Source organism: Carcharodon carcharias, chromosome 7 (genome assembly GCF_017639515.1).
Source record: "Carcharodon carcharias isolate sCarCar2 chromosome 7, sCarCar2.pri, whole genome shotgun sequence".
Classification (NCBI taxonomy): domain Eukaryota; kingdom Metazoa; phylum Chordata; class Chondrichthyes; order Lamniformes; family Lamnidae; genus Carcharodon; species Carcharodon carcharias.
The window spans coordinates 69308898-69330008 of NC_054473.1; the positions used below are offsets into that span (position 1 = coordinate 69308898).

At 44.7% G+C, this 21111-nt stretch overlaps 1 long non-coding RNA gene across 1 annotated transcript in view; it reads left to right on the forward strand.

Annotated features, from left to right (window-relative positions):
- The first annotated feature begins 841 nt into the window (after positions 1–841).
- Positions 842–21111, forward strand: part of LOC121279605 — a 100244-nt gene continuing 79974 nt past the window's right edge. The window contains exon 1 of the long non-coding RNA XR_005943446.1: positions 842–983. This is a non-coding gene — a long non-coding RNA (uncharacterized LOC121279605). The remainder of the gene's footprint in view (positions 984–21111) is intronic.

Consider the following 21111-nt stretch of genomic DNA (forward strand, 5'->3'; position numbering starts at 1 on the left):
ACTCTGGCACTGGGCAGCGGGCAGGAAACACAGCCTTCTGGATCCTCACTCTTTGTGGCAGAGAACAGTGTCAGTCCCACTCACTATACTGTCCCCTACTACATTCTTTTTTGCTCCCTCTACTTGAATGTCTCTCTGTACTATGGTGCCAGGGCCAGCCTGCTCATCCACATTGCAGGCCTTACTTTCATCCACATAGGTTGCGAGCACCTCAAACCTGTTTGACAATTGCAAAGTCTGAGTCTGCTCCACTACATTCTGCTTGGTCCCTTTATCTGCCTCACTCATGGTCAGGTCCTCCTGTTCCTCACTGCTGACCAAATTAAATGACCTTATTCTAAGTGGTGTGACTGTGTTCTGGAACACAGTGTCCATATATCTCTCCACATTCTTTATGTTGTGCAGGGTCTGCAGTTCTGCTTCCAGAATAATTATCTTGTTCTGAATTCATTCTCGACTGCCTTGACGTCCAAAAAAACTCACATTCCACAGCTGCAACATAACACCTGTCCTGCCATTGTTACTTATGTTATTTAATTTAATGATTTTCTTAATTAACGTAGAATAATTCCTATGTATGCTAGAATTTACTACGTCAGTGCGTCTACAACTAAACATTATACATTTCTTAATTACATATCTATGTGTTTTAGCTATTTATTTTATTACTTCATTTTATTTTAAAGTTTTAGTTCTTTTTTTTGTAGATCCACCTTAACTCTGGTGTCCTAAGCTAGCTATTAACACACTTTCACTTACGTCAAGCACTTACTGGCCAATCAACTAATTTCCTGTGATGTCACAGTTGTTTTTTTTCACTCAGTTCCTTCAGCAGCTTAAATGGCCCACTTCCAACTCCTGACTGCCTTTGCTCTGCTCCGATTCAACTCCCTGATAGATAAGGCCATACCCCAATCCCCGGACTGTATTTAAAGTGCTACTGACTCATGACTGCCTCTTCTCCACCCTGATTCGACTCCCAGGTAGGCAAGGCCACATTCCAGTCTCCGGGCTGTATTTAAGGTGCTTCTGATTATCCTCATTGCTCGTATGCCATTCTGGGATGGATGAGATGAACTGGGCTGGATGGCCTTTGTCGTCCATAATTATCCTGCAAATAAAGGGTGCAACCATAGCTGGTGTTCTGTTTAGTTTGTTGCTAATGAAATGTTACTGTGAGCAGGCTTTGTGGGGTGAGATTGCCAGGACAGGAGCATGTAATGCTCTCATAGTGAATAAGTAACTTGTTTACACTACACTACAAAAAATTCTCAAGAATCTTTTCCATTGTTTCCAATCTTGTCCTTTTGTCTACTTATCAATTATCCCACTCCATTTTGGTGCTTTTATGAGTATTTTGAGGTATTGAAATATTGTGATAAATTTGTGTTGTATAGCAAATATTGAAAACATATTGTAAGGAGAACCAACATCAGCAGATTCTTCAGACTTGCAGATCAAGAAAACACAGATAACATTGTGAACCATTCAGTCTTTGTCATCTGGTCTCTTAAAAGTTGTGTTTCACAGAGATACCTGAGGATTCCAGCACCTCTCATTGACAGTAAAGAACTATGTTCATTCCACTTTATTGCTCCAGGGTCATTTGTTCATTTACCCTGTAAATTACACCCATTGTATGAAATACTTATATTGAATGATATCATGCGCCCAGACAGAATAAAGTCTTCTTCTACTTCTCTAGAATGGAAGACGCTTTGTGTAATTTATCCAGGTTGCAAGTATTGAATCTTTCCCCCAAATATGAATTTACTGTCACTGTATCAACATGCAGACCATGTTAATGAGGGCTGAGGCAGTCACCAAAATTAGTGTCATTGTCTGCAGAGTGTTGTAAATAACTAATTGGATATTTTCCTGTCAAATTCATAATATTTAACAATGCTGTTAAAGTAAAATTTAACTGTCTGGCTTGTTTAATAGTTGCAGTGGGATCACCTATAGGTTGCACACAAACTAATACTGTATTATATCATTGCTGCTCTAAGGGGAGAATTTTCTCCCCGTTTGGGCAGACCGGTCAGAAACGGGTATGGGCTGGCGCGGAGCCGATCACTGTCCGAGATTAGCAGTGTGCTGCCATTTTATGTGGCCGGGCCAATGAAGGCTCAGCACTAACTTTGTGGGCGGGGGGAGGGAGGAGACTCGGGGCCTGTGCTCTTTCACGCATGCGCGCGAAATAGCACAGAAATCTCCCTCAGGCACGGAGCTACCTCAGGGAGATTATATTCAAGTGGAAACCTCAAAATAAAAAAAGTTTAAAATCATTCACACATGTCCCCTCATGTGACAGGGTCGCATGAGTTGGGACATCTTTATCAAATGTTTAAAAAATATTTAATAATTTAATATGCCCTTCATGAAATCTCATCCTGCCTGTGGAAGAGGTTTCATGATAAATGCAAAGGCCACCTGGGCCCTTCGCCTGCCCGCCAACCTTAAGGTTGGATGTGCAGCCATGACAATTAAGTTAATTAGCGTATTAATGGCCTTAACAAGCCTTTGACAGTTCGGTGGGCGTGTAGCCGATTCCCATGCACGCCCGCCGAGCAAAAGATCGGAATGATGTGCGGTGATGTCAGGACGCATGCCCCACAGAACATTCTGCCCTTAATATTAATGGCCCATGCTGTTATCGCATAATATTTGTAACCAGATGCCAACAATGAGTGTTACCATTTTATTAGGACCTTTCTGTGGCTGCTTTGTGAATTCCTTGGTGAAACTTAAAAGGGGGAAAATATCACGTTGACTGAGGGGGAGAGTTAATGTGGGGTTGGGAGGAATAAGGGGCCCAAAAACAGAAGAAGCACCAGGGCCTATGATTTCTTTCCCAGCCCTGATTACATGGTAGGTTCCCATTACGCATACCAGAAAAAGTGATAAAAAAAACTGCAGATGCTGGAAATCCAAAACAAAAACAGAATTACCTGGAAAACTCAGCAGGTCTGGCAGCATCGGCGGAGAAGAAAAGAGTCGACGTTTTGAGTCCTCATGACCCTTCAACAGAACTTAATTTCCCTCACTTTATTTTGCTTTTGGTACATTGTTTTACATTGAATTAAACACTCTAACTGACAATTCCTTGTTTAGGCTCTGTGGGGAATATTTTTGACGGGTTCTTTAGGCACTAAAAAGTCACCAAGTTGGTGAAGATGGAGTCTTTAGCTGAAACACCGGTTTAATAGATGTTGAGCGCAGGATGCCATCTTGCTATGGAGTTGAAGTTTGCATGAAGAACAGCTTCCTGGCGAATCATTAAGCAGATGAGTGTTACTTAAATTGTGTATTAGCAATAATTAACAAGGCTACATGGCACTTTGGAGCTTGGCCTAAACAGCCAAGTGGTTATGGTACTGGGTTTATAACCCAAAGATCAAGAGTTCAAATCTCACAATGGCAAACTATGAAACAATGTAACTTCATCTGAAACAGATGGAAACGGGTTTGTACTCGAAAGAGTTACATGGCACTTTGGTGGATAGCAGTTATCTTAACAACCTCTCCTTACAACAATCATCTTAGGAGTAAACAAGTTGTTGATGAGGATTGTGTGCTACTTACTATTTACTTGCTGCGGAAGTTGAAAGTGGATTATTGAAATACTTTGAAAGATATTCTAGGACACTTTGTCAAGACTTTCCCAACATTCTATCAACATTTATTCCAGGAATTCTCTATGGAATTCACTGACTAAGAGTAAGTCTGCCTTAGTGGACACCTTATAGGAGTCATCAGAAGAAAGGGAGTGCTTGGTCACCTGCATCTTGCTGATTGCGCCCCCCCCCCCCCCACTTAATCTACAAGAGGAATGGGAGGGCAACATGAAGCCAGGCAGGGCAGCACCAGATACTGCAGGGGAGAGGTGCAGGATGGACAAAAGGCTGAGCTAGTCTTTTTCTCATCTGCAACTACAGGACATTCCTCTTCCTCTTGACCTTGTCCACCAGGAATTCCAGTACCAAATCCAAGAGCCTGTGCACCCTCTCACCAAGAGCCATCCCCAAAGCCCAACTGGGTGTCAGCCAGTGCACTCCACACCTTCAGTGGAAGGGGTTGCATTGAGCCCACATATACTGCTCCATGAAAATTGTATATAATCAACACGTGAGTAATAAACCTGTGGATGTCAGTTTACCATCTCCAGGTAAATGGAAATTATGGTAATCAGCAATCAGGACCAAAATTGCATGCTAAGACCAGATTTCAAACACAGCATCCATTTAGCTCCCATTTAGGTTTTCACCCTTTCACCAAAATAACCCCTGCAAGCTTCAGAGAGGATTCTTCAATTTGATTGGTTGAAACAAGCTGTTGCCTGCCTTATTCACATACATCCAAGATTCCCTGTAGAGGGTGCTGCTCTCTTTCAGATGCCTGATGACAGCAAGTTGCCTCTCAAAATCCCACGAAAAGCCTCTGGCAGCCATAAGTATAAGGGGCAGCAAACATCATTTGTCCACCGCCGACCGCAAAATGTGGGTTGACCACACAAGAAAAATCACCAAGAAAAACCCAAATGGTTCATTACTATCCTTCAGGGAAGGGGGCTTACCATTCCTGTGCAGCCTGACCTTCACAAAACCCCAGTTTTACACTATTTGATTGACCCTGAAGTGGCTCCATAACCTCGCGGTGCAATTAAATGGATAATAGAAACAACATGGTCAACGTTGCTCGCATCCCAGCAACAAACCTAAAAGCAGTTTAACATTCAGTTATTTTCTTAATTAATTGCTCCAGTCATTGGGTTTGGGTTGCACATAGAGATCAGCATTTTTTTAAAAAGCACTTTGAACCTTGGAGACTTTTCCTTAATTCATTTTAAATCTCCACTAAAACAGAATCACGTGCAGCTGAAAGTCACAATAGTTATTTTCAATCTAATACACTACTTCATTACATTCTAACTATGCAATGGTAAAAATCACATGCACAGATTTACACACATACACAGATATACATATATGTTCTGTCGAAGGGTCATGAGGACTCGAAACATCAACTCTTTTCTTCTCCGCCGATGCTACCAGACCTGCTGAGTTTTTCCAGGTAATTCTGTTTTTGTTTTGGATTTCCAGCATTTTTTTGTTTTTATATTTTTTTGTTTTTATACATATATGCACATACACGAACAAAAGCTAGCGGCTGCCATAAATAATTCACCTACCTGCTGACTGCAAATGAAGCAAGTGGTTTTATCATTAATGCCATACTATAGAATATGTGTGGGTGTGAAACAGCAGTAACTATTGTTTTGAACATGATCATTAATTAGTTTATTGGTTGGTTTATCCAGGAAGAACTCTGGCTGAAGAAAATTGTAGATAAGGGAGAGGGTGAACTTTGATCAGGCACTAGCGAAGTGGGAAAATGAGTTGGGGATTGAAGGTCATTTAGGGTGGAATCTTCTGCCCTCTCTCATAGCGTGTTTCAAGGTAGGGAGGGTACTTAATCAGACAGGGACTCCCCCCACCCCCACCACCTTCCCTTCTCCACCCGATTAAGTCGATGGTGGGAATCCTGTGGACAGCCTTCCCACCCCGCTGCCTATTGAAGCATTTAAGTAGGCATTTAATGCCCAACTAAGGGCCTCATCCCCGTGTCGCTAGTATTAACCTCTGGTCGGTGAGTCTGTTGCCACATGTGACAAACAAATCTATGCAGACAGTTTATGGCCTACTGGAGGGGACCTTTTTTCAAAGGCACGCAGTGCCTGATTGAGGGACCCAGCATTGGGGAGGGGTGGGGGGGGTGTGCCTACTGAGAACCACCCCCCCACCCTTGCTGCTGACCCCCTACAACTCTTCCCGCCCTGCAAAACCCCTTCCACTATTATACCTGTGGCCTGGCTCGCTTCTCCATCCTGGGCCTCCAGTAGCTGCCATTCCAGCAAAGGCCACCTGGTGATGCTGCTAGGCAAAAGAGCTTCCAGCCTCTGATTGGCCGGCAGCTCCTGGTGGGTAGGACTTCCACCCCCTGGGGTCCTGATCCTGTGGAAGGCCTGTTTAACTACATGATTGTCCTGTAATTCTGTGGGTCTTCCCTGCTGCCTCCACAAGATTCCCATTCCCAAGTTACTCCCATTCACCTTCTAGACAGCTGTGGAATGTTTTAGTGAAGTTGCAAAAATACATCACAACCCAAGTGTGTGGTACAGAAAACAAACTTAAGTTGGGGAATAAATAACATGGCAACTTACCAAAAAAAAAAATCAACCTTGATTTGATTTTCAAATTCGAAATTTACAGGATAAAAATAGTTCATAGACAGATAGCTGAGTTTTGCCTACTTGCCCAATTATAATAAGCAACTGTTTTATGCATCCTCTATGCTGTGATTGGGTATTGGCACAATGTTGTCTAAGACCTTAGTGTGAACAAGGTGACATTTATACTATCCAAACATGGAGTGATTTTCTTTCTACAAGAAAAACAATGAGACAGAACACAAGCACATTTCCTCCAACAGTGTAAGCACATGTCAACTTTTGAAGCAAACTATGAAGAGATGGTCAATGATGCCTGCATCTTTGTGCAGGAATGAGGTGATCTGCCATTATTGAATGCATTAACGCATCTTCACAAACATTGGTGTCTCAACTGCATTTGGAGGAGTTGGGAAATAGCGTTTATAATATGAGCAACAAAGCAAACCTAACTGCTCATAATCTTGTTCCCAAATTAGTTCTATGACACAGAGAGATGGAAAATTGGGTCAGTTGCCTTTGATCCAACAATTTGCCAGCTGATAGAATACTCCATGAAAAACTCTACAATTTTTCAATCTAGGCATTATGAGGACCCTAGATTTACAGAAGTATAAAAGAGAGAAATGAGCCCGAAATAACAGCTATTGTTATTTATGACACAGTCAATCATTTTGTCAATAGATCTTTAATTTCAAAGCCACTAGGAAGGGCTGAATACCTGACATTGTGCTTGTATTTGGGTATCATTCTGTTGGAGAATAGATTTTATAAACTGAAACATTATGCTTGAATTAATTTGCTGTGCGTAATTAGCACTACTCAAACCACAGACATAAAGGGCAATCATGGAAGTTAATTAGATATAATGCAAATTTATCAGTAATGTGTATGCAAATAACTATGAATTCCTAACATGTACTACAGTGTGTCTTCTACTAATAACTCTTTGCCAGCTACTCAGGATCTGGTACAAAGCTGTCTTAGATTTAAGCACCTCATTAAGCAGTGACACCAGTGCCCCTTTATACATTGCCTAACTGAATTGATTATAGATGAATTTTTCATAAACCATTCTACCGTAACATTTTCAAAACTCCATCAAGCTTTATCTCTAGATTAAATGATAGCCAAAGATAATGAAAGCCCAGTGTATAAATGTCCACTTTGCAACATCAATCACTCCTTCCACCATGTATTCCTTCCAATTTAATGAAGGATCTTACAAAGTTGACAATTCAAAGATTGTACCACCAATGATTTAAATTGCAAGAATAATCTGTTGCTCTTGAACATTATATTGTTCATGAGCTATTGTTCTCATCAGAGTAAAGAATATCAGTGGTGAAAAATTGAATACTCTCTTTTTCACACAAAATCAGTGCCAAGTACCTCTAGGGAAGCTACAAGATGGCCCTGATGCAGGGAAAGGCCCATGTCTTCTGCTCTAACATATACTGGCTGCCCTTTTGAGTGAGATTGCCAATTGGTACTCAATCACATTAATCTTTCCTGTAGAATTGTGATTCCTAGGATTAAATTGAGACAAACAAATCTAAATGTGCTAGGACTCAGGCAACAGAGAGAGCAGAATTTTAGCCCATTTAGAAAGTTGGCCCAAGGCCTCAGTGGCTGAAGGCATTGCCTATAACAATGGGACAAGGAGAAGGAGTTTACGTATTGAAAGCAAGAGCTGGAGGGACAGAGTTTGTGTGGGGAGGAAGGGAAGAGCTAGAAGGCTGGAGGAGATTACACAGATAGGGAGTGACAAGGCCATGAAGGAATTTAAGCATGAGGGAGAGAGTTTTAAATTTGAGAAACTGGAGGGCCAGGAACCAATGTAGATCTCAAAAGGCCCTTCAAGGAAGGTCGAGTGAGGCACAGAAGGTAGTTATGGGCTTACCCAAGGAGAATTCAAGCCCAGCACAACAACGTGAGTAGGAAAATGAGGAGTAATAATGTGTAGGGCACAGATTGGTGGTGAGAAGTGCCAGGGAGGGGAGAAATGAAGGGTGGCATTAAACAGGTGGCACATAAAGGAGGAGATAGAAGAGAAAGGTTGGAGAGGGGCAAGAGAAAATAAGAATAGTCATATTTACAGCTTTAAGTCTGGGGCAGCAGTCAAAATGGCAGATAAAATAGAGAGCGAATTCAGATTACAAAGGTATGGCAGAGATTAGGAGGCACATGTTCTGAGGATGATGAGACTATTGTAAACAATGTGGCATTTAAGTCTGAGATCCAGTGGATGACCAGACTGGAATCAAACCCAGCGCCATGAAATAAAAGGTTGGTGTACTAACCCACTATGCCATACAATTATAGGAACATAGTACTTAGGAGCACGAGTAGGCCGTTCAGCCCTTCGAGCCTGCTCCGTCATGGCTGACCTTGGTGTGGTCTCAACTCCACTTTGCTATCTGCTCCCATAACCCTTGACCCCATGTCTATCAAAATTCTGTCTCACTCAGCCTTGAATAAATTCAATGACCCAGTCTCCACTGCTTTCTAGAAAGAAAACTCCACATACTAACGACTCGTTGAGAGAAAAAAATTCTCCTCATCTCCGTTTTAAACAGTAGACTTCTTATTCTTAAGCGGTGTCCCCCGGCTGTTGTCCCTCATACAAGTAGAAACATCCTCCCAGTATCTACCCTATCAAATCTTATATGTTTCAGTAAGATCACCTCTCATTCTTCAAAACTCCAATGGATATCCACCAAACCTTTTCAACTTTTCTTCATAAGATAAAGCTCTTCATCCCAGGAATGAGTCACGTGAACTTTCTCTGATGTAATTATACTGTTTTTCAAATAAGGAGACTAAAAACTGCTCACAGCACTTAGCTTTTCTAGTCTTTGCTATTGATAAATCTAACTGTAGCATTGCTGAAAAAAAGAGACGTTTTTTGTCAAAGTTTTTCATCTTGCACTCACTAGGACAATTCGCAAGAAAATGCCAAGTGGACTCCTGGCCAACCAATCGGCCTTCCCTTCTCATACAGTATGAATGTGTTGTTTCCCCTGACATCGGCAAGTTCTTGTGAATTGTCCTGATGATTTCAAGCTTTGACATAAAATCTCTTTTTTCAGCAATACTCGAGCTCTGTACTACTAAATAACTATTTATCTAACCTTAATTAAATTATTGCTTGCCTTAATTTCAAATTATGATGGCTTGTAATCACTTTCAGCAACACACCTTTAATAATACAAAACAATCACCAAATATTGCACTTCAAGTTCACATAACTTAGAATATTTAAAAGGGAGAGGGGAAGATCATTTATGAATGGTTACACAAGATAAAAGCTCTAAGCAAATGATTCCATTTGAGGAACATTCTCAGGGTAATCCTAATTGATTGAGATGTTTTTACAAAAAAAGGTTGGTTAAAACTCAACTTAAATTTAAATCTTCATTATATTTTCCCTCCTGAAAAGCATAATCATCACAACCATTGACTCTCAGTTCCTATACAGGGACAGCCTTGTGACATCATTTTCATTGCAGTGATCAAATTAAAAATTGAGGAGCAACCATTACACAGAGACTTCAATTACATCATTTACTCACTCCTCAAAAACCAGTGCCATGGCAACCCATCTAGCCTGAAATAGTTATTAGAGAGGCAAAATTCGGAGGCATTAGGAATCGAGCAACATTCACAGATGTTCAATGGAAAGAGGAATGAGAAATAGAATTCATGAAACATTCTTAGTATGATAGACTGATGGAAAAACCAATCAAAGTAGTTAGTTGTTAACAGTGAAAGACTGTGGATGGAATCTTCTGCTCTTGTTGGTTGCTCCGTAATCCTGGGACCCTGACGACTATCCTTCCAGCAGTAGCCATGGCCTCCCCATGGCACTGCTGAGCACAAGAGCTGGCAGCCTCTGATTGGCCAGCAGCGCTCAGTAGGCGAAACTCCCACTTCTGGTGTTTTGATTCCAGGGGAAGACCTGCTGGTGGCCTTGCCACTGCCTGTTTGGCTTGTGGTTCATCAGGCCTTCCTGAAAAGAGGCAGCGCGGGTCTCTTGCCATCTCTCCAGCTGGCAGGAGAGACTCCTGAGGCCTCAACAAAATTCCACCCTTAGAATCATCCAAATTTACAGTGCAGAATGAGGCTATTTGGCCCACCTTCTCTGTTCTGCCACACCCATCCCAAATAAGGTTCGTCAAGCTTGATCTTCAACAGATGTTAGAGTTGCATCCCTAGCAGTGTGAGTTCCTGTAGCAGAGCTAAAGTCTGACATGTTTTTATTCATTTAGAAATGGCTGTACTTGTATGTCACATCACCAGAAAGATTCATTATTAAAAATAGCTAATTGTCCATTGATAGAATTTGAATCTACATTAATACCCTATGTATGTAAAATATGACTTGAATATGAACAGAAAGTATACACTGCACAGTTCTATGTTTGACAAATGACAACACTGAATGACCAAATGGAATTGCTGCTTTTCTATATATTGAATGCAATAACAATAGCGTGTGTACCTGTAATGAGGGCAGGTGTTTTTTACAACATTGCTTGCTGATAACACAGGAGGGAGATATGACATGAGAAAAACCCAAGTGGTAGGAGAGCAATGTTACTGCTTCCAACAATTCTACAGGCCTTTTATATCATGACAACTGCTGCATAATGTACAATCCCCGTAGGGACCAATAATAAAAAAAAGAAATTCCAACTTCCAGTTGATCGGTGAAAGCATTACACAAGATTTCAGGCTAAAAGCACTTCTGACTAAACATTATTTTTTGTAAGAAACATATACTTTGAACTACGGCAAGGATTTTCCGGCACTGTCCGCAGCGGGCCCGGAAATTCCCTTTCGAAGTCAATGGGCCTTTGGCTGGTCTGTCAAATTTTCTGACGATTCTTGCCTTTTTTCTTTCCGTTCATGTGATGTGAGCATTACTGGCTAATCCAGCATTTATTGCCCATCCCTAATTGCTCTTGTTCAGAAAGGAGTTAAGAGTCAACCATGTTGCTGTGGACCTGGAGAGTCATGTAGGCCAGACCAGGTAAGGCAGCAGATTTCCTTCCCGAAAGGATATCAGTGAACCAGATGAGTTTTTGCAACAATCGGCAATGGCTTCATGAGAGAGAATTCTCCCTCTGTCGGGGAAGCTGTGCAGGGGCAAGTGTGGACCCGATCGGCGCCCCCTATTGGGTCTGTGCTGCCATTTTACATGGGCAGGCTAATTAAGGCTCACCCAGCGTGATGTGCACCATGAAGCGCTGAGTGAGCTTGGCCTAAATGGCCAAGTGGTTATGGTACTGGGTTTGTAACCCCAAGATCAAGAGTTCAAATCTCACACTGACAAACTGTGAAACATTGTAACTTCATCTGAAACAGATGGAAATGGGTTTGTACTTGAAAGAGTTACATCCAGGTCTCTCTGCCCCTGCACACCCTTTAGAATGAAGCGCTGAGTGTTCCCTGTGCGGGCGGTGGAGGGGTGTGTGGGGGCGGGTGGGGGCATTCGAGCGAAAGGGTGCAGAAATCTCCCTAATGCACAGAGCTGTCTCAGGGAGATTAGTTTAAATTCCAAAAATTTTAATAAAGAAAAGAGAAAAAAATAAGACATGTCCCCTCATGTGAGCTGGGACATGTCAATGAACATTAATGAAAAAAATTATTTAATTTATAATACCTTCATGAAACCTCATCCCACCTGTGGATGAGGTTTCATGGAAAATGCAAAGGCCGCCTGAGCTCTTCGTCTGCCTGCCAACCTTAAGGTTGGCCGGGCAGCTCAGTTTATTAGCTTAAATGATATTTAAATGACCTTAATATGTCTTTGACAGTTCACCGAACTGAAAATCTAAATGATGCGCAGTGATGTCGGGATGCTTGCCCAGTGTCACCCCACATCATTTTACACCTTGTCAAGCTGAAGATTCAAGCCATGGTTATCATTAGACTTTTAATTCCAGATTTTTATTGAATTCAAAGTTCACCATTTGCTATGGTGGGATTTGAGCCCAGGTCCCCAGGTCATTACCCTGGGTCTCTGGAATACCAGTCCAGTGACAATACTACAATGCCCCTGCCTCCCCCATGAAGCAGGGCAGGAAAATCGCAACCTACAAAAAAGAACTTTCCCCTTTTACTTTTAACACAACTGAAAAACCCCACTTCACTTTACACTGTTCCTGAAATAGCCACTGTCCATTGTCCCAGACCCAGTCCTAGGTGATTCTTAGCTCCTGAAGACTTGCTCCCATTCCTTTCTTTCCCTGGTAACTTTGAACCCCAGAACTGTCTTTCACAGTCCAGTTTTCTCCCTGCGATTCTCCACCTAGCACGGGCTAGGCAAATCTTTCAGCCTCGTTTCAAATCCTCCCGAATTTGGTCTTTTCAATCTGAGCACCAACTCCCACCTGCATTCCAGTGTAGTGAACCATAGAGACTTCCTCTCTCCCTGATCCTGGCGGACTGACTTGTCTGTGAGTGTCAGGAACATCTTAGAAACCCTTCCTCTCTCAAAGCCCATCTCCTTGGCCACATAAAACACATGGACCTTGTGTCCAGATAGAGATGCTGATTAAATAATCCTTGAGAGCCCAGGTCTCTTTTATCTTGGAAGTGGGCAGTTTAAAGAATAACTGTTTACAACCTGACATCCTCAATACCTTCCTGGGACTTTGGAGACTAGGGGCAGAATTTTGCCATCGGCCTGCCGGGGTGGGCCTGACACGCTGACATGTAAAATGACGCAAAACGATGTCGGGCATGCGTCCCTACATCATGGTGCTTCATTTCGATATTTATTTCGGCGGGCGCATGCCAGAAGCGGCTGCGTACCTGCCAAACTGTCAACAACCTCTCAAGGCCATTTAAAAAGTAATTTAACTTATTAACAATGTTGCCCGTCCAACCTTAAGGTTGGCGGGCAGGCAAAGAGCCCAAGCAGCCTTCGCGTTTTTCAGGAAACCTCATCCACGGGCGGGTTGAGGTTTCCTGAAGGTTTTCTAAATAATTGAATACATTTTGCAAATTTCACAAACATGTCCCAGCTCATGTGACACGGCCACATGAGGGAAAATGTTTAAATAATTTTTTACTTTATTTTTTGAAAAGTTTTGTTATCTACTTAATCGCCTTAAGGCAGCTCCATACCTCACACGGATGGTGTGAAAGATCGCAGGTCTCCACTCTCCCTCCTCCCCACCCCCTGCCTGCACAGGTAGCGCTGAGCGCTACCAGCTGCACATTTTGCTGGGTGGGCCTTAATTGGCCCACCTGCGTAAAATGGTGGCGCCCAGCCGATCGTGGGCGGCAATTGGGTCTGCACCCACCCCCGCCCACCATAGGAAAAATTCTCACCTCGCAGCCTAACTACTCTAAACACAGATGCTACTGCCATTGTCTCCAACTGTGAATACTTTACACCATCCTTCCAGCAAAACAATCTGGGCTTCCCTTTAATCCTTAACAGCCACACCATCCAGGCCTGTTGTCAGGCAGACTTCAGATCAGGTCCTAAATTAGAAACACAGTTCTGAAACAACAATCTTAAAAACCTCATCTTTACAGCAGGTAAAAAAGATAACTTCCTTTTCATTCCGGTCCCTTGATCAACAATTGCCCTATCTTCTCCCCATCCACAGAAATTGCCCTTCCTCCTCCTTATCTAGGGCAGCCATTGGAGGCCCAATGGAATTCCACACTGCCTGTAGGTGCAGTGTGGATGCAACAGGAATGCTGCTAGTGACTGTGCGCACTAAACAAGTGTTAATTTGAAAAGAAAAGAGCATTAACAGTCTAGAAAGTAGTTGCTAATAATGCAAAAAGTTGTCTGCCAAGTCAAAAATAGAAGTCAAAATACAACTCACACAAATATTGAGCAATATAAGTTAAAGTGGTGGAGTCCTGGAATGGACAGTCTGCAGGACTCCCGGGGCCTGTTTTATAAGTGATGTTCAGCGAATCAGGAAGAAGAGGACTGTGGGGACAATTTTAATACATTAGCACCAATAGCGTATATATGCGCTTGTAGCTCCACCTTCAAAGATGATATAACTCTGCCACCATGGAAGTAGGAGACCAGGGCGGCCCACCTATTTGCATGAGACTCATGTACAACATTGCAGTGCTGATCCTCATATTCACAATCCCATTGGGGATTTTAATAAGGCTACGTCGCCTTAGACCTATGACAAATGAAAGCCAGATTCATCTGGAATCCAGAGTAGCCTGAAAATGTTACAAGTGGCTGATAGGATTTTGCTGATAAAGTTACCTCATTCATTGGACAGTGTAAAGCTCACTTCAGCATCTAGGGCTATTATTTTTTGTACTGAAAGGCTAGAAGATGACCAGATTTGACTTTAATGGAAGCTGATTGGCAAATGGAATGTAATTTTTAGTTTTAGAAATCAGCATTCTGACAAAGTTCACAAGCTAATGGTTTAACAATCCGATTGTCAGTCTTCATTTTGCAATCAGGTCATTAATCTTCTTGCGTAGAAATTGGTTTTACTCATAGCAAATTTGTTGGTGTCACCTTGAGATTAAATTTTGTTGACAAAGAAAATTAATGTACATTCAAGACATTTATCTATTGTTACTCGCTCGCCCCCTTTCCATTTTTTGTGTTTCTGAATGGGCTATCGCCTCCATGGGCAGAATTTTTCTGTCAGCGTGCAGGGAATGGGACCTGCACATCGATGTGTAAAATGACGTGCGGTGATGTCGGGCACACATCCCAATGTCACCGCGTGCCATCGCGATATTTCGCTGGGCAGGCGCGTGACAATGTCCATTGCGTGGCCGCCATTCATTACCAGGCCAATTAAGGTAGTTGAGGCTCTAATTGCTGTGGATTTTATGGTGCCCGTGCGATATTTGGCTCGTCGCACAGGCACAACGGGCAGGCAGCTATCCGAAACTTTAATGAAGCTCATACACGAGCAGGAAAGAGGGATCATTGTTTTTGTGAATCCAGACATTTAACAGTTAGTGCTCAGAAGTTATTGAAAGTTGCATGTGTGAGGTGAAGTCTCAAACGCATAGCAGCTGTTTGTACTCCACTCATTAACTTCAGGTCAGCACTTTTCAGTGAGCATTTGTTTTGGGGCCATAGGTTTCAGCATGCCTCCCTGAGCATGGGAATGGGAGGTGATCCCTCCACTGGAGGCATCTCATCTGAAGAGGAAGGAATGGCTAGAAGGGGGAGGAGGCCAGGAGTGCACATTCAGCTTCCAGGGGACCCACCTTTGGGAGGACAAGCGCAGGCACAAGGGGTTCAGGGCCAAGAGGTAGTCCAAGGCCCAAGGGGCCACAGGAGATGCCACTATCCTGCTGCTAGGGTATACAGAGTGTGAAGCAACTATCTCAATATGCCTGAGATGCAGTCACGAAGGAGGCTCCATCTGTCAAGGGAGACAGTCAACTATATCTGTCAGATGATTGGTCCAGAGATCTCAACTGTGTGGGTGGACACCCCATGACCGTCTCTCTAAAGGTCACAGCTGCCCTCAACTTCTATGCCTCCAGTTCTTTCCCAGGGGGTTGGTGGGCGATGTCTGTCGTGTCTCCCAATCAGCTGTCCACACTTGTGTCAAGCAGGTGACAAACGCTCTGTTCAGGTGTGCATTGAACTTCATCCACTACTGCTGGTATGAGGCCAGCCAGACAGAGCGAGCCAGAGGCTTAGCAGCCATTGCTGGCTTCCCCCGCATCCAGGGTGCAATAGACTGCACAGATTGTGGACATCAAGGTGCCAGCAGTTGAGCCCAATGCCTCCGTCAACAGGAAGAGCCTCCGCTCCATGAATAGTGTGTGATCACAGGATGTTGATTCTACAAGTCTGTGCAAAGTACCCAGGCAGCTCCCACGACGCCTACATCCTCAGACACTCCCAGGTGCTGGTGCTCTTCAGTGCTCTAGCCTGGCTGGATGAATGGCTGCTGGGTGACAAGGGCTATCCCTCAGAAGATAGTTTATGACGCCTCTCCGACATCCAAGAACAGAAGCTGAGCATCAGTATAATAGAAGTTACGCCTCCAAAAAGGCTGTGGTGGAGAGACACGTCGGTCTTCTCAAAATGCGCTTCAGATGCCTGGACCGTTCCAGGGGGCACTCCAGTACCCCCCAGATTGAGTGTTGCTTAAAGTGGTTGCATGCTGCGCTCTCCACAATCTAGCTCTGCAAAGGGGGATACTGTGGACGAAGGAGATGTAGACAGAGTAGCTGGGGCTGGGCACGATGAGTCCAGCAGTGAGTCCGAGGATGAGCACGCACAGGGAAATGATGAGGGGGCACAGGCTAATCCAAGGAACGTTTAGCTAGCACAGCACATATGGATCTGCAACACAAGCTTGGCATGTATCCTCCATCCTGGAGACCTCATCTGTCTGGATAGGAGGATTGGCGATGGGTGCCATGAATAAATCTAAAAGACACACAAATCAGTTATCAAATCTCAGGAATCCATGCACCATTCCAAAAAAAGAGGAACCCACAACAATTTGAGACGACATAAATGTAATATTGTAACCAAAGTCTCTTCCCATAACAGAAATAAAAATGTGTTGGACTTCACACAAAGTTTTAAACAGCTCTTGTGGAAATGGTGGGTGGGGCGGGGGGGGCAACAGAAAACCACCTGAAGTGTGACTAAGGTGCCTTCACCTTTTGATTGCGGGTGCTACGTCTTCATGAGGCAGGCAATGGCCAGCCTGCTCTCTCTGCTGTCCTGTTGTCCTCAATGATCTTGGCGAACATTCTCTGATCTGTGGAGCCTGTGCTGGCCCAGCCTGGAAGTTTGCTGCCAGCTCTGCAGCTGACATTTCCCAGTCATCGCAGCCTCACTGGGTGCCTCTGTCACTGGCAGAGGGGCAGAGGAGGTGCTGCCCTCGTCCACAGTGCCCTGAGAGGCGCCAGCAGAGATGACAGGCATATGAGGTCCGTTTGGCCCTTCCTGCTCACCGTGGATGGATGGGCACCGAGGTGGGATACCTGTGGCCAAACCACCGTCCACATGGGCACTAACCACATGATCAATGCCCCTGTGGTGGTGTGCAGGTCTGAGGCCAACCCCAGGAACCCCTGATCCTGCCCCTGGAGCTGCTTCTTCATGAGAGTCGCCAATCTCTCCATGGAGGAAGCTTGGTGCTCAGCCATGATGCTCAATGCATCTGCCATGGCCCGCGTAGACTCCTCCACCAGTGACAGCAAACCAAGCAGAGCCTCATGTGTCTCCACTAGATGCTCCCACACACCCGGCCGCATGTCAGCATTTGGCTGCATCGCCCACGGCTCCAGAGGCTCATCATCTGCTACGGACTGAACACGTGCCCAGGCCCCTTCAGTCCTCCGACTGTGGGCGCCATTGACATTCTCTGTCTCCACCAGCTACTCCAGCGACAGTGAAGTGCCATCACCACTGTGACCCGGGACACTAGTCGAAGATATGGTGCCCACCGAGGTGCCAGTATCTGCGCTGGTGCCTGCCTGGCAGAGATGGTGTGACGCTTCTAATAGTGTAACTTCACATCCCTCAGGTGTCAGAGGGGCCCCTGCTGCTGCACCCGGCCATATGCCAATGATGCTGAAAGGAAGAGTAAGGACATTTGATCAGTCAGCCTACGGGCAATGTCAATGTACATGCCTGTCCCCCGGATCATCATGCGCTCATCATTCCACACGCACTGGGCAAGCCATGTTGGTAACGTCACTCACTCAACAATCAGCATTGCCATGGATGTTGGGAAACTACTGGTGACGTGAGTGCTGGCCATACATACCAGCCTCTCCTGCTCCAGTGGACCTGGGCGCTTGCCGCTTCTCAAGGTCCAGTGCCTCCTGCTCAAAGCGGCTGAGCATCAATATCTGTGCTGGCCCGCCACCAGTCCTCAGCCGCTCAGTACTGTTATGAGAATTCTCCTCCTGCAAATGAAAAAATAGCATTGAAAAGTGATACTTTTACCGTCACTCATCTGGTGCCAGCCGACCCCAAGCCCATTTGGCCATTGCAGGTCTACAGTATATCCTTCACCCGCTGGTAGCCAGCAGTCACACAAATATGCCTGTTGTGTCCTTTCCCCCACCTACATGCAGCCTTCATCACAGTTGAGAGCACACAGTTGGGAGCACACAGTTGTACCAGCTGTTGCAAGGAGGCACAATGATGTGGAGCACAGAGGGCAGCACATCATCTGTGCCACAGCACCTTGAAGATCCCCTCACACCATGTCATCACCTGGGCTTCCACATGTCATGGAATTTGACCAGTGTGCCTGGGTGTAGCTCCTCCAGGTTGAACCCACCACAGTCATGTGAGTGTCACTGTACCACATGCTGTGGGTGCAGAACCCATCTCACCTCAACCGTCTCAAGCTGACGAACGCATAGGCAATCTCTGGTGGGCCGCCCAGCTAAGGGCACATGCTGCCACTGACTCATTGCACTCAGGCCACTCAGACATGGGTGGTCCACCAGCGGGGGAGAGGGTTACATGATGGGTGCATTGAATGATGCCAACATGCTACTCACCCTTCCCCTGCGCAGCAGGTCATTGAAGCACTTGCTGCACTGGGTCCATGAGCGCCGCACCACAATGTGGGAGCTCACGACCTCCGCAACCTCCTCCCAAGCATGCTTGGTCAAGCGGGATGGCCTCCTTCCGCTGTGCTGCCACCTCCAAGAGGGGGGCAGCAAGGCACTCATCGGCAAACCTGGGCACACAGTGGCCACCCGCCCTACCCTCCTGCATGGTGGTAATCGGGACCATGCTGTCATTTTGCGTGGGCAGGCCAATTAAGGCCCGCCAGCATGTTTGGTGACTCCCAGGGACGGCAGGAGTGGACGGGCGCAGGCGGAACGGCAATCACCGCCGGTTCCAATGGCGACCCAGAGGCCTGTTGAAAGGCCAAGCTGCAGCCGCACCAAGGCTGCTGTACATGGCCAGAGGTTGGGGGCAAGGCACATCTGAAAGACCCATGCAGGAGGGTGGGGCGGGTGGCCACTGTTTTATGAGGGCATCTTCCAGGAGAATTAAATCTTGAGCCAGTGTAAAAGATAACAAAAACATGAACATAAATGGTTTCAGACAAATCACTAACATTCAAAATTCCTCAGGCTTCTGCAGGTTTGCTGTTTGAGGTGTGCTGATAAATGAATGCACGCTCCATCTTGCTGTGTGTTTATTGATATCGATGCTTCACAATGTGCGGTTACGCTCCTTTAATAAACAAATATTAACTTGTTTCAAAAAAAGTTGCCTCAGTTATAAGTGACAGAATCAAGTGAAGAGTTTGCAGCAGTCAGTGCCGACTCAAGATCCCAGCTATACAGATATCACTTGAAAATAACATCGATACATCAAAAAAAGGAAAAGGAATAGCTGAAATTATTATGGGCTGTTTTTTAGATTCTGTAATTTTTGTTCAGGTTACAGCTCTCGGCAGGATATATGCTGGCTATCCATTTTCAGCACTGGCTGCCATTGTATCAGCCCCAGTGAATTAGGTCAGATGAAAAACAATACCCAAAGGGAACATCTAATTACAGATTCACAGCAGATCAAAAGATAGTTACAAATATGTACATATCCATGTATCAGGCAGCAGGAGGTTGTTTAGTGGTAACATTAAACTGAGATAGGTTTCTGATTGTTCAGTACAAATCGATTGGGTTTAACTACAATAGCAATCACGTACAGGAGACCTTTAAAACCTGATAGGCATCTATAGAGAGTGATGCACAAATTGGTAAGAAATGGCCCATTATCATCACTTTAAGAACGGCATGATATTAAAACAGTGACACTCATAAATATAAATGAACTCCTATTATGAGCTTTGAGTAACAGAGAACTTCCAAGCTGCTTAGAGAATGGAATTCTGTTGCACGTAATTAACCCCTTCATTTTAATTAAGCCAAACCCCAAAGGGATTAAAGTTTATGGTGTGTTTGCTGCTGAAGAAATTGTGGCAAGAGCCTTGATAAGCCAATTCATGGCTTGAGAAGAATTACAAAATCACCGACTTCTTACGCCGGACTTCTTCGCCCAATTTATCTCTGTGAAATTTTCCATCACCTGCTCAAATACCCAAATTAAGAATATAACAGGTTTAACTAAAAGACACCAGTCACTTTCTTCTTTTCAGTTAAATAGTAAGAGCTCACCCTTGCATGGCAAGTGGGAAGAGGCAACTCGCCTCCTCCAGGCACTTAAGCCCATTAATAAACTTGTTGCTAGCTCAGTAAAGGGCCAGTTTTGTATTTGCTTTCTAAGGAATGAGAGGGAGAAGTTGGTGACACAGCCGGGAGTGAGCTGGAACAGCGGGACAGAGCATGGGGCAGCAGTGTAGAAGGAAGGCTCTGAGAAAGCCCTCATTCACAGGCAAGCAATTGTGCTGAGTGATAAAAAGCTATCTTTTGCTTCTCTGCACCCTTGACAAGGGCATTGGCGGGGTTGGGGGGGAGTCGGTAGGTAGGTGGGGGCTAGAACTTAGGAGGTGGTGCACAGGTCCTTCTGCTAATGGGCATATGATGGGTGCTCAGGAAGCCTTCACATTCCATTGTCAATGAAGGATGGGCATTAGACAAATGGGACCAAGCTTCGCTGAACTTACTCTGACCAGTGATGACGAGCAACATCTGCCAAAGCCCAGGCAAACCGTGAGTAACAGGGTGAAAGGGTAGGGATAAAGAGAGGGGAAGGCTCCAGACTGTTCAATTTACACAATCTTCACCAGCACAATCCATCGCTCTGCCATCCCTTACTTTCCTTTCTCCCTTATTTGGCAACATGAAATGGAAACACATAGGGCAGAATTTTTTGCCCAGCATGCGGATGCACGCCCGACCTGCTTCAGCATGAAATAGCGCTTGATGACATAAGGCGAGCATCCTGA